Here is a 14,614-nt window from a genome sequence, read left to right as displayed (position 1 = left end):
AGGGTGCTCGGGGCTGGTGCACTGGGATGGCCCAGAGGGATGGGACGGGGAGGGAGGTGGGAGGGGGGATTCAGGATGGGGAACACATGTACACCCGAGGCGGATTCATGCCAAGTATGGCAAAAACCATTGCAGCACTGTCAAGTAATCAGCCTCCGATTAAAATAAATAAATTTTAAAAAATAAACCAAATTCCTTTGCTAACAAGGGCCTGATCAATGTTGGCTTTGTGACTTCCAAAAACACCATTATTTTCGTTCCTTGCTTCCCTCCTTCCTCCCCCTTCTGTCTTTCCTTTTCTTTCTTATTATACAATTGAGAAAGTTTGCTTTCCATTGATAGTTATTAGAGTACTGGCTCTATTCACCATGTTGTACAATACATCCTTGAGCTCCTCTGACACCTAACACGGTGTGCCTCCCACTCTGCCACCTCTGTTGCCCCTCCCTCTTACCCTCCCCTCTGGTAACCAGTAGATTGATCTCTGTATCTGTGAGCCTCCATTTTTGTTACATTCTCTATTTTGTGGTGTTTTCAGATTCTATAAGTGCTATCGTACAGTATTTGTCTATCTCTGTCTGAGTTTTTTTACTTAATAGTGTACCTTCCATGTTGCTGCAAATGTCCAGATTCCATTCTTTTTATGGGGCAACTTCCCTCTATGCCTTTTTAGCAAATGGCACTGCCACCGCCCACGACAGGGCTCCCCGGCTCAGTTTCCATCTCTGCCCTCACGCAGAGAAACACCAAGTCCTCTTCCTCTTCTCCCATGGGATGTGTATCTTTGAAGCTGAGTCTGGAACCAGTTCTTCCCCCCGCCCCCCACTTTCTGGCAAACTGGACCTTCTAGTCCCATCTCCAACCCCACAGGACCCATCTCCCTCCCTCTTCACACATTTATCCCTGCCCTGCCCTCTCTGCCCCCACTCTCAGAGAACTCGGAGACAAACAGAATTTCACATCAGGTTGATTTTATGTGCATTCTTAATGTATGCAGTTGGTATAATAGTCAACGTCGGTACCGTTGGCCAGTACTCAGCGGCAAGACCCTCGAAGATTTCTGAGGTCTCTAGCCATGCCTTCCAGTCACTGGCTGCCCACGGGTCCCACTCGAATGACACGGGTCTCCACACTCTCTGGGACCTCCTCTGGTCCGTTCTGATGCAGCTCTTCCTTCACCCGGGAACACTGGCTACAGAGCTTTGAGCCTCCGATCTTTCTCGGGTTCCTTGTGGTGGGCGGTTTCTGAGACGTTTTCTTGGGCAGCTTTGCCTGAAGGTGATTATTCCCTCTCGCACTTGCCCTGGCCACCTGGAGAAAACAAGAGAAGGGTAGAGAATGGCCTTGGTTTGGGGAAGAGGGTGAAGGTGGCCGGGAACGACAGCTTCAGGAGAAGGGGTGTGGGCAGAGAAGGGGTATGTGCCAGGCAAGGACAGGGGAGGGGGTCTTATGGGGTGGGGTCAATGGGCAAGAGGAGTTTGGGTGGGTTCAGCTCACCTTGACATTTGTTTTGGGCCTCAATTGAGAGGAGGTCTTCATCCTTTTGTCCCGGGGAACAGGAGGCAGGTGTTTCCTAACTACTCTGAGGCCTTGGGGCTTCCCAGTCCACTTAGTCATTTTGAGGCCTCCCAGTGGTCTGATCCAGAGCCCCTGAGCACCCCTATATATACCCCTCCCCAGGGAGACACATCCTCATGCTTTATGAGGTCAGCAAGTCTCTTCCCCAGGCAAAGGTGGCCCTGGGTGAGCCTTGACATCACAAAGCCCCATCCTGACACCTCTAGCGGAGGATGGGGAGCAATTCAGATGTTTTGGTGGGAGAAATGAGGCATTTGTACTTCCCCTAAAGAGGAAGTACTCCCTGCCATCCTCATCTCTCTAAGACAACTCCGATGGGTCACATGGCAGGGAGAGTGTGTCTCCCCCCAAAACTTCTCTATTTTATCTATTTATGACTGTAAAAGTATAAAGGGATTTAAAAAAAAATCTGCAAACGATACAGCTTAAGCAGCCCCAGGTAACAAAAGTTTATTTTCTTTGTTTCATAGTCTCAAAATAACTGACAATTAAGAATGAATTTCAAATAAAACCTGTTTTTCAAATTCAGCAAGATACTTTGTGTTCAAATATAAGACATTTTTTTTCTTTTAAAGCTAAAAAAAGTTTGCACCTTGCAGTGAATACTTTGTTTCACTGATGGAGACGTAAATAAAAGCACATCCTGTGTCTTTACCTTGATAATTTCTGTGGTATCACTGTGTATTTAGAAAAAACTGTTTGGATGCGGGGTGTGTATTAGTCCCTTCCCTCAGGGACTGCAGGCTGTGCAGGAAGTGATCTCGAGGCCTTGCAAACCATGAAGGATGCTCTGTGGAAGGGAGCAGTGGTAACCATGGCAGCCTGTGTTGGTGACAATTGTTGAACAGGGTCTTCTCTTAATGAACTCCCTCATAGAAGTCAATGAATTTTTAAAGAGAAGAACTAAGACTGTGCCCGTATGAATTTATATATATATATTTATATATGTATACAAATACACACATATGTGTATGTGTTTGGATATGTATACACACACTCATGCGTGTGTGCATTTGTATATATGTACACTGAAACTTTGTACCTTGTGAATAATATGTAAAATATTAAAACCTGACATATATGACAACAAGGTTTTCAAACTTCAACCAAGAGAATTTGGTGTTGCAGAGGAAAAGTATTTAATTACTGACATTATTTTAGAATAGTGGAGTATGGAGATGGTAATGAAAACAGAACCAGTGTTTACTTGGTTTTATTCTTGTAATAAAAGTCTTCGTGGGCAATGCTCCCCAGTATTGCCTGCACGGGATGTGGGCTACTCCCCCTGCCTCACCTGTGGGAGCCCACTGCCGCATTCTAAATTACTTTGCCCCGAAGAAGACATACAGATGGCTAACAAACACATGAAAAGATGCTCAAAATCACTCATTATCAGACAAATGCAAAGCACAACCACAATGAAGTACCATCTCACGCCAGTCAGGATGGCTGCTATCCAAACATCTACAAGCAACAAATGCAGAAGAGGGTGTGGAGAGAAGGGAACCCTCTTACACTGTTGGTGCGAATGCAAGCTAGTACAGCCACTATGGAGCACAGTGTGGAGATTCCTTACAAAACTGGCACTAGAACTGCCATATGACCCAGCCATCCCACTGCTGGGCATACACACCGAGGAAACCAGAATTGAAAGAGACATGTGGACTCGAGTGATCATCACAGCACTGTTTACGATAGGCAGGACATGGAAGCAACCTAGATGTCCATCAGCAGACGAATGGACGAGAAAGCAGTGGAACATATACACAATGGAATATTACTCAGCCATGTAAAAGAATACACTTGACTCAGTTCTAATGAGGTGGATGAAACTGGAGCCTATTATACAGAGTGAAATAAGTCAGAAAGAAAATCACCAATCCACTCTACTTAGGCATATATATGGAATGTAGAAAGATGGTAATGATAACCCTGTATGCGAGACTGCAAAAGAGACACAGACGTACAGAAGAGTCTTTTGGACTCTGCGGGAGAAGGCGAGCGTGGGATGCTCTGAGAGAGTCGTGTTGAAACATGTATATTATCGTATGTGAATCAGATCATCAGTCCAGGCTCCATGCATGAGACAGGGTGCTCGGGGCTGGTGCACTGGGATGGCCCAGAGGGATGGGACGGGGAGGGAGGTGTGAGGGGGGATTCAGGATGGGGAACACATGTACACCCGTGGCAGATTCATGTCAAGTATGGCAAAAACCATTGCAGCACTGTCAAGTAATCAGCCTCCGATTAAAATAAATAAATTTTAAAAAACAAACTAACTTCCTTTGGTAAAACGGGCCTGATCAATGTTGGCTTTGTGACTTCCAAAAACACCATTATTTTCGTTCCTTGCTTCCCTCCTTCCTCCCCCTTCTGTCTTTCCTTTTCTTTCTTATTATACAATTGAGAAAGTTTGCTTTCCATTGATAGTTATTAGAGTACTGGCTCTATTCACCATGTTGTACAATACATCCTTGAGCTCCTCTGACACCTAACACGGTGTGCCTCCCACTCTGCCACCTCTGTTGCCCCTCCCTCTTACCCTCCCCTCTGGTAACCAGTAGATTGATCTCTGTATCTGTGAGCCTCCATTTTTGTTACATTCTCTATTTTGTGGTGTTTTCAGATTCTATAAGTGCTATCGTACAGTATTTGTCTATCTCTGTCTGAGTTTTTTTACTTAATAGTGTACCTTCCATGTTGCTGCAAATGTCCAGATTCCATTCTTTTTATGGGGCAACTTCCCTCTATGCCTTTTTAGCAAATGGCACTGCCACCGCCCACGACACGGCTCCCCGGCTCAGTTTCCATCTCTGCCCTCACGCAGAGAAACACCAAGTCCTCTTCCTCTTCTCCCATGGGATGTGTATCTTTGAAGCTGAGTCTGGAACCAGTTCTTCCCCCCGCCCCCCACTTTCTGACAAACTGGACCTTCTAGTCCCATCTCCAACCCCACAGGACCCATCTCCCTCCCTCTTCACACATTTATCCCTGCCCTGCCCTCTCTGCCCCCACTCTCAGAGAACTCGGAGACAAACAGAATTTCACATCAGGTTGATTTTATGTGCATTCTTAATGTATGCAGTTGGTATAATAGTCAACGTCGGTACCGTTGGCCAGTACTCAGCGGCAAGACCCTCGAAGATTTCTGAGGTCTCTAGCCATGCCTTCCAGTCACTGGCTGCCCACGGGTCCCACTCGAATGACACGGGTCTCCACACTCTCTGGGACCTCCTCTGGTCCGTTCTGATGCAGCTCTTCCTTCACCCGGGAACACTGGCTACAGAGCTTTGAGCCTCCGATCTTTCTCAGGTTCCTTGTGGTGGGCGGTTTCTGAGAAGTTTTCTTGGGCAGCTTTGCCTGAAGGTGATTATTCCCTCTCGCACTTGCCCTGGCCACCTGGAGAAAACAAGAGAAGGGTAGAGAATGGCCTTGGTTTGGGGAAGAGGGTGAAGGTGGCCGGGAACGACAGCTTCAGGAGAAGGGGTGTGGGCAGAGAAGGGGTATGTGCCAGGCAAGGACAGGGGAGGGGGTCTTATGGGGTGGGGTCAATGGGCAAGAGGAGTTTGGGTGGGTTCAGCTCACCTTGACATTTGTTTTGGGCCTCAATTGAGAGGAGGTCTTCATCCTTTTGTCCCGGGGAACAGGAGGCAGGTGTTTCCTAACTACTCTGAGGCCTTGGGGCTTCCCAGTCCACTTAGTCATTTTGAGGCCTCCCAGTGGTCTGCTCCAGAGCCCCTGAGCACCCCTATATATACCCCTCCCCAGGGAGACACACCCTCATGCTTTATGAGGTCAGCAAGTCTCTTCCCCAGGCAAAGGTGGCCCTGGGTGAGCCTTGACATCACAAAGCCCCATCCTGACACCTCTAGCGGAGGATGGGGAGCAATTCAGATGTTTTGGTGGGAGAAATGAGGCATTTGTACTTCCCCTAAAGAGGAAGTACTCCCTGCCATCCTCATCTCTCTAAGTCAACTCCGATGGGTCACATGGCAGGGAGAGTGTGTCTCCCCCAAAATTTCCCTATTCTATCTATTTATGACTGTAAAAGTATAAAGGGATTAAAAAAAAAAAATCTGCAACAAAAGTTTATTTTCTTTGTTCCATAGTCTCAAAATAACTGACAATTAAGAATGAATTTCAAATAAAACCTGTTTTTCAAATTCAACAAGATCCTTTGTGTTCAAATATAAGACGATTTTGTTCTTTTCAAGCTAAAAAAAGTTTGCACCTTGCAGTGAATACTTTGTTTCACTGATGGAGACGTAAATAAAAGCACATCCTGTGTCTTTACCTTGACAATTTCTGTGGTATCACTGTGTATTTAGAAAAAACTGTTTGGATGCGGGGTGTGTATTAGTCCCTTCCCTCGGGGACTGCAGGCTGTGCAGGAAGTGATCTCGAGGCCTTGCAAACCATGAAGGATGCTCTGTGGAAGGGAGCAGTGGTAACCATGGCAGCCTGTGTTGGTGACAATTGTTGAACAGGGTCTTCTCTTAATGAACTCCCTCCTAGAAGACAATGAATTTTTAAAGAGAAGTACTAAGACTGTGGCCGTATGAATTTATATATATATATATATATATATATATATTTATATATGTATACCTATACACACATATGTGTATGTGTTTGGATATGTATACACACACTCATGCGTGTGTGCATTTGTATATATGTACACTGAAACTTTGTACCTTGTGAATAATATGTAAAATATTAAAACCTGACATATATGACAACAAGCTTTTCAAACTTCAACCAACAGAATTTGGTGTTGCAGAGGAAAAGTATTTAATTACTGACATTATTTTTGAATAGTGGAGTATGGAGATGGTAATGAAAACAGAACCAGTGTTTACTTGGTTTTATTCTTGTAATAAAAGTCTTCGTGGGCAATGCTCCCCAGTATTGCCTGCACGGGATGTGGGCTACTCCCCCTGCCCCACCTGTGGGGCCCACTGCCCCATTCTAAATTCCTTTGCCCCGAAGAAGACATACAGATGGCTAACAAACACATGAAAAGATGCTCAACATCCCTCATTATCAGACAAATGCAAAGCAAAACCGCAATGAAGTACCATCTCAGGCCAGTCAGGATGGCTGCTATCCAAACATCTACAAGCAACAAATGCAGAAGAGGGTGTGGAGAGAAGGGAACCCTCTTACACTGTTGGTGCGAATGCAAACTAGTACAGCCACTATGGAGCACAGTGTGGAGATTCCTTACAAAACTGGCACTAGAACTGCCATATGACCCAGCCATCCCACTGCTGGGCATACACACCGAGGAAACCAGAATTGAAAGAGACATGTGGACTCGAATGATGATCACAGCACTGTTTACGATAGGCAGGACATGGAAGCAACCTAGATGTCCATCAGCAGACGAATGGACGAGAAAGCAGTGGAACATATACACAATGGAATATTACTCAGCCATGCAAAAGAATACACTTGACTCAGTTCTAATGAGGAGGATGAAACTGGAGCCTATTATACAGAGGGAAATAAGTCAGAAAGAAAAACACCAATCCACTCTACTAAGGCATATATATGGAATGTAGAAAGATGGTAATGATAACCCTGTATGCGAGACTGCAAAAGAGACACAGACGCACAGAAGAGTCTTTTGGACTCTGCGGGAGAAGGCGAGCGTGGGATGCTCTGAGAGAGTCGTGTTGAAACATGTATATTATCGTATGTGAATCAGATCATCAGTCCAGGCTCCATGCATGAGACAGGGTGCTCGGGGCTGGTGCACTGGGATGGCCCAGAGGGATGGGACGGGGAGGGAGGTGGGAGGGGGGATTCAGGATGGGGAACACATGTACACCCGAGGCGGATTCATGCCAAGTATGGCAAAAACCATTGCAGCACTGTCAAGTAATCAGCCTCCGATTAAAATAAATAAATTTTAAAAAATAAACCAAATTCCTTTGCTAACAAGGGCCTGATCAATGTTGGCTTTGTGACTTCCAAAAACACCATTATTTTCGTTCCTTGCTTCCCTCCTTCCTCCCCCTTCTGTCTTTCCTTTTCTTTCTTATTATACAATTGAGAAAGTTTGCTTTCCATTGATAGTTATTAGAGTACTGGCTCTATTCACCATGTTGTACAATACATCCTTGAGCTCCTCTGACACCTAACACGGTGTGCCTCCCACTCTGCCACCTCTGTTGCCCCTCCCTCTTACCCTCCCCTCTGGTAACCAGTAGATTGATCTCTGTATCTGTGAGCCTCCATTTTTGTTACATTCTCTATTTTGTGGTGTTTTCAGATTCTATAAGTGCTATCGTACAGTATTTGTCTATCTCTGTCTGAGTTTTTTTACTTAATAGTGTACCTTCCATGTTGCTGCAAATGTCCAGATTCCATTCTTTTTATGGGGCAACTTCCCTCTATGCCTTTTTAGCAAATGGCACTGCCACCGCCCACGACAGGGCTCCCCGGCTCAGTTTCCATCTCTGCCCTCACGCAGAGAAACACCAAGTCCTCTTCCTCTTCTCCCATGGGATGTGTATCTTTGAAGCTGAGTCTGGAACCAGTTCTTCCCCCCGCCCCCCACTTTCTGGCAAACTGGACCTTCTAGTCCCATCTCCAACCCCACAGGACCCATCTCCCTCCCTCTTCACACATTTATCCCTGCCCTGCCCTCTCTGCCCCCACTCTCAGAGAACTCGGAGACAAACAGAAATTCACATCAGGTTGATTTTATGTGCATTCTTAATGTATGCAGTTGGTATAATAGTCAACGTCGGTACCGTTGGCCAGTACTCAGCGGCAAGACCCTCGAAGATTTCTGAGGTCTCTAGCCATGCCTTCCAGTCACTGGCTGCCCACGGGTCCCACTCGAATGACACGGGTCTCCACACTCTCTGGGACCTCCTCTGGTCCGTTCTGATGCAGCTCTTCCTTCACCCGGGAACACTGGCTACAGAGCTTTGAGCCTCCGATCTTTCTCGGGTTCCTTGTGGTGGGCGGTTTCTGAGACGTTTTCTTGGGCAGCTTTGCCTGAAGGTGATTATTCCCTCTCGCACTTGCCCTGGCCACCTGGAGAAAACAAGAGAAGGGTAGAGAATGGCCTTGGTTTGGGGAAGAGGGTGAAGGTGGCCGGGAACGACAGCTTCAGGAGAAGGGGTGTGGGCAGAGAAGGGGTATGTGCCAGGCAAGGACAGGGGAGGGGGTCTTATGGGGTGGGGTCAATGGGCAAGAGGAGTTTGGGTGGGTTCAGCTCACCTTGACATTTGTTTTGGGCCTCAATTGAGAGGAGGTCTTCATCCTTTTGTCCCGGGGAACAGGAGGCAGGTGTTTCCTAACTACTCTGAGGCCTTGGGGCTTCCCAGTCCACTTAGTCATTTTGAGGCCTCCCAGTGGTCTGATCCAGAGCCCCTGAGCACCCCTATATATACCCCTCCCCAGGGAGACACATCCTCATGCTTTATGAGGTCAGCAAGTCTCTTCCCCAGGCAAAGGTGGCCCTGGGTGAGCCTTGACATCACAAAGCCCCATCCTGACACCTCTAGCGGAGGATGGGGAGCAATTCAGATGTTTTGGTGGGAGAAATGAGGCATTTGTACTTCCCCTAAAGAGGAAGTACTCCCTGCCATCCTCATCTCTCTAAGACAACTCCGATGGGTCACATGGCAGGGAGAGTGTGTCTCCCCCCAAAACTTCTCTATTTTATCTATTTATGACTGTAAAAGTATAAAGGGATTTAAAAAAAAATCTGCAAACGATACAGCTTAAGCAGCCCCAGGTAACAAAAGTTTATTTTCTTTGTTTCATAGTCTCAAAATAACTGACAATTAAGAATGAATTTCAAATAAAACCTGTTTTTCAAATTCAGCAAGATACTTTGTGTTCAAATATAAGACATTTTTTTTCTTTTAAAGCTAAAAAAAGTTTGCACCTTGCAGTGAATACTTTGTTTCACTGATGGAGACGTAAATAAAAGCACATCCTGTGTCTTTACCTTGACAATTTCTGTGGTATCACTGTGTATTTAGAAAAAACTGTTTGGATGCGGGGTGTGTATTAGTCCCTTCCCTCAGGGACTGCAGGCTGTGCAGGAAGTGATCTCGAGGCCTTGCAAACCATGAAGGATGCTCTGTGGAAGGGAGCAGTGGTAACCATGGCAGCCTGTGTTGGTGACAATTGTTGAACAGGGTCTTCTCTTAATGAACTCCCTCATAGAAGTCAATGAATTTTTAAAGAGAAGAACTAAGACTGTGCCCGTATGAATTTATATATATATATTTATATATGTATACAAATACACACATATGTGTATGTGTTTGGATATGTATACACACACTCATGCGTGTGTGCATTTGTATATATGTACACTGAAACTTTGTACCTTGTGAATAATATGTAAAATATTAAAACCTGACATATATGACAACAAGGTTTTCAAACTTCAACCAAGAGAATTTGGTGTTGCAGAGGAAAAGTATTTAATTACTGACATTATTTTAGAATAGTGGAGTATGGAGGTGGTACTCAAAACAGAAGCAGTGTTTACTTGGTTTTATTCTTGTAATAAAAGTCTTCGTGGGCAATGCTCCCCAGTATTGCCTGCACGGGATGTGGGCTACTCCCCCTGCCTCACCTGTGGGAGCCCACTGCCGCATTCTAAATTACTTTGCCCCGAAGAAGACATACAGATGGCTAACAAACACATGAAAAGATGCTCAAAATCACTCATTATCAGACAAATGCAAAGCACAACCACAATGAAGTACCATCTCACGCCAGTCAGGATGGCTGCTATCCAAACATCTACAAGCAACAAATGCAGAAGAGGGTGTGGAGAGAAGGGAACCCTCTTACACTGTTGGTGCGAATGCAAGCTAGTACAGCCACTATGGAGCACAGTGTGGAGATTCCTTACAAAACTGGCACTAGAACTGCCATATGACCCAGCCATCCCACTGCTGGGCATACACACCGAGGAAACCAGAATTGAAAGAGACATGTGGACTCGAGTGATCATCACAGCACTGTTTACGATAGGCAGGACATGGAAGCAACCTAGATGTCCATCAGCAGACGAATGGACGAGAAAGCAGTGGAACATATACACAATGGAATATTACTCAGCCATGTAAAAGAATACACTTGACTCAGTTCTAATGAGGTGGATGAAACTGGAGCCTATTATACAGAGTGAAATAAGTCAGAAAGAAAATCACCAATCCACTCTACTTAGGCATATATATGGAATGTAGAAAGATGGTAATGATAACCCTGTATGCGAGACTGCAAAAGAGACACAGACGTACAGAAGAGTCTTTTGGACTCTGCGGGAGAAGGCGAGCGTGGGATGCTCTGAGAGAGTCGTGTTGAAACATGTATATTATCGTATGTGAATCAGATCATCAGTCCAGGCTCCATGCATGAGACAGGGTGCTCGGGGCTGGTGCACTGGGATGGCCCAGAGGGATGGGACGGGGAGGGAGGTGTGAGGGGGGATTCAGGATGGGGAACACATGTACACCCGTGGCAGATTCATGTCAAGTATGGCAAAAACCATTGCAGCACTGTCAAGTAATCAGCCTCCGATTAAAATAAATAAATTTTAAAAAACAAACTAACTTCCTTTGGTAAAACGGGCCTGATCAATGTTGGCTTTGTGACTTCCAAAAACACCATTATTTTCGTTCCTTGCTTCCCTCCTTCCTCCCCCTTCTGTCTTTCCTTTTCTTTCTTATTATACAATTGAGAAAGTTTGCTTTCCATTGATAGTTATTAGAGTACTGGCTCTATTCACCATGTTGTACAATACATCCTTGAGCTCCTCTGACACCTAACACGGTGTGCCTCCCACTCCGCCACCTCTGTTGCCCCTCCCTCTTACCCTCCCCTCTGGTAACCAGTAGATTGATCTCTGTATCTGTGAGCCTCCATTTTTGTTACATTCTCTATTTTGTGGTGTTTTCAGATTCTATAAGTGCTATCGTACAGTATTTGTCTATCTCTGTCTGAGTTTTTTTACTTAATAGTGTACCTTCCATGTTGCTGCAAATGTCCAGATTCCATTCTTTTTATGGGGCAACGTCCCTCTATGCCTTTTTAGCAAATGGCACTGCCACCGCACACGACACGGCTCCCCGGCTCAGTTTCCATCTCTGCCCTCACGCAGAGAAACACCAAGTCCTCTTCCTCTTCTCCCATGGGATGTGTATCTTTGAAGCTGAGTCTGGAACCAGTTCTTCCCCCCGCCCCCCACTTTCTGGCAAACTGGACCTTCTAGTCCCATCTCCAACCCCACAGGACCCATCTCCCTCCCTCTTCACACATTTATCCCTGCCCTGCCCTCTCTGCCCCCACTCTCAGAGAACTCGGAGACAAACAGAATTTCACATCAGGTTGATTTTATGTGCATTCTTAATGTATGCAGTTGGTATAATAGTCAACGTCGGTACCGTTGGCCAGTACTCAGCGGCAAGACCCTCGAAGATTTCTGAGGTCTCTAGCCATGCCTTCCAGTCACTGGCTGCCCACGGGTCCCACTCGAATGACACGGGTCTCCACACTCTCTGGGACCTCCTCTGGTCCGTTCTGATGCAGCTCTTCCTTCACCCGGGAACACTGGCTACAGAGCTTTGAGCCTCCGATCTTTCTCAGGTTCCTTGTGGTGGGCGGTTTCTGAGAAGTTTTCTTGGGCAGCTTTGCCTGAAGGTGATTATTCCCTCTCGCACTTGCCCTGGCCACCTGGAGAAAACAAGAGAAGGGTAGAGAATGGCCTTGGTTTGGGGAAGAGGGTGAAGGTGGCCGGGAACGACAGCTTCAGGAGAAGGGGTGTGGGCAGAGAAGGGGTATGTGCCAGGCAAGGACAGGGGAGGGGGTCTTATGGGGTGGGGTCAATGGGCAAGAGGAGTTTGGGTGGGTTCAGCTCACCTTGACATTTGTTTTGGGCCTCAATTGAGAGGAGGTCTTCATCCTTTTGTCCCGGGGAACAGGAGACAGGTGTTTCCTAACTACTCTGAGGCCTTGGGGCTTCCCAGTCCACTTAGTCATTTTGAGGCCTCCCAGTGGTCTGCTCCAGAGCCCCTGAGCACCCCTATATATACCCCTCCCCAGGGAGACACACCCTCATGCTTTATGAGGTCAGCAAGTCTCTTCCCCAGGCAAAGGTGGCCCTGGGTGAGCCTTGACATCACAAAGCCCCATCCTGACACCTCTAGCGGAGGATGGGGAGCAATTCAGATGTTTTGGTGGGAGAAATGAGGCATTTGTACTTCCCCTAAAGAGGAAGTACTCCCTGCCATCCTCATCTCTCTAAGTCAACTCCGATGGGTCACATGGCAGGGAGAGTGTGTCTCCCCCAAAATTTCCCTATTCTATCTATTTATGACTGTAAAAGTATAAAGGGATTTAAAAAAAAAAATCGGCAACAAAAGTTTATTTTCTTTGTTCCATAGTCTCAAAATAACTGACAATTAAGAATGAATTTCAAATAAAACCTGTTTTTCAAATTCAACAAGATCCTTTGTGTTCAAATATAAGACGATTTTGTTCTTTTCAAGCTAAAAAAAGTTTGCACCTTGCAGTGAATACTTTGTTTCACTGATGGAGACGTAAATAAAAGCACATCCTGTGTCTTTACCTTGACAATTTCTGTGGTATCACTGTGTATTTAGAAAAAACTGTTTGGATGCGGGGTGTGTATTAGTCCCTTCCCTCGGGGACTGCAGGCTGTGCAGGAAGTGATCTCGAGGCCTTGCAAACCATGAAGGATGCTCTGTGGAAGGGAGCAGTGGTAACCATGGCAGCCTGTGTTGGTGACAATTGTTGAACAGGGTCTTCTCTTAATGAACTCCCTCCTAGAAGACAATGAATTTTTAAAGAGAAGTACTAAGACTGTGGCCGTATGAATTTATATATATATATATATATATATATATTTACATATGTATACCTATACACACATATGTGTATGTGTTTGGATATGTATACACACACTCATGCGTGTGTGCATTTGTATATATGTACACTGAAACTTTGTACCTTGTGAATAATATGTAAAATATTAAAACCTGACATATATGACAACAAGCTTTTCAAACTTCAACCAACAGAATTTGGTGTTGCAGAGGAAAAGTATTTAATTACTGACATTATTTTTGAATAGTGGAGTATGGAGATGGTAATGAAAACAGAACCAGTGTTTACTTGGTTTTATTCTTGTAATAAAAGTCTTCGTGGGCAATGCTCCCCAGTATTGCCTGCACGGGATGTGGGCTACTCCCCCTGCCCCACCTGTGGGGCCCACTGCCCCATTCTAAATTCCTTTGCCCCGAAGAAGACATACAGATGGCTAACAAACACATGAAAAGATGCTCAACATCCCTCATTATCAGACAAATGCAAAGCAAAACCGCAATGAAGTACCATCTCAGGCCAGTCAGGATGGCTGCTATCCAAACATCTACAAGCAACAAATGCAGAAGAGGGTGTGGAGAGAAGGGAACCCTCTTACACTGTTGGTGCGAATGCAAACTAGTACAGCCACTATGGAGCACAGTGTGGAGATTCCTTACAAAACTGGCACTAGAACTGCCATATGACCCAGCCATCCCACTGCTGGGCATACACACCGAGGAAACCAGAATTGAAAGAGACATGTGGACTCGAATGATGATCACAGCACTGTTTACGATAGGCAGGACATGGAAGCAACCTAGATGTCCATCAGCAGACGAATGGACGAGAAAGCAGTGGAACATATACACAATGGAATATTACTCAGCCATGCAAAAGAATACACTTGACTCAGTTCTAATGAGGAGGATGAAACTGGAGCCTATTATACAGAGTGAAATAAGTCAGAAAGAAAAACACCAATCCACTCTACTAAGGCATATATATGGAATGTAGAAAGATGGTAATGATAACCCTGTATGCGAGACTGCAAAAGAGACACAGACGCACAGAAGAGTCTTTTGGACTCTGCGGGAGAAGGCGAGCGTGGGATGCTCTGAGAGAGTCGTGTTGAAACATGTATATTATCGTATGTGAATCAGATCAT

This window comes from Bubalus kerabau, chromosome X, assembly GCF_029407905.1.
Source record: "Bubalus kerabau isolate K-KA32 ecotype Philippines breed swamp buffalo chromosome X, PCC_UOA_SB_1v2, whole genome shotgun sequence".
NCBI lineage: Eukaryota > Metazoa > Chordata > Mammalia > Artiodactyla > Bovidae > Bubalus > Bubalus kerabau.
Note: the sequence above shows the minus strand (reverse complement) of the source record.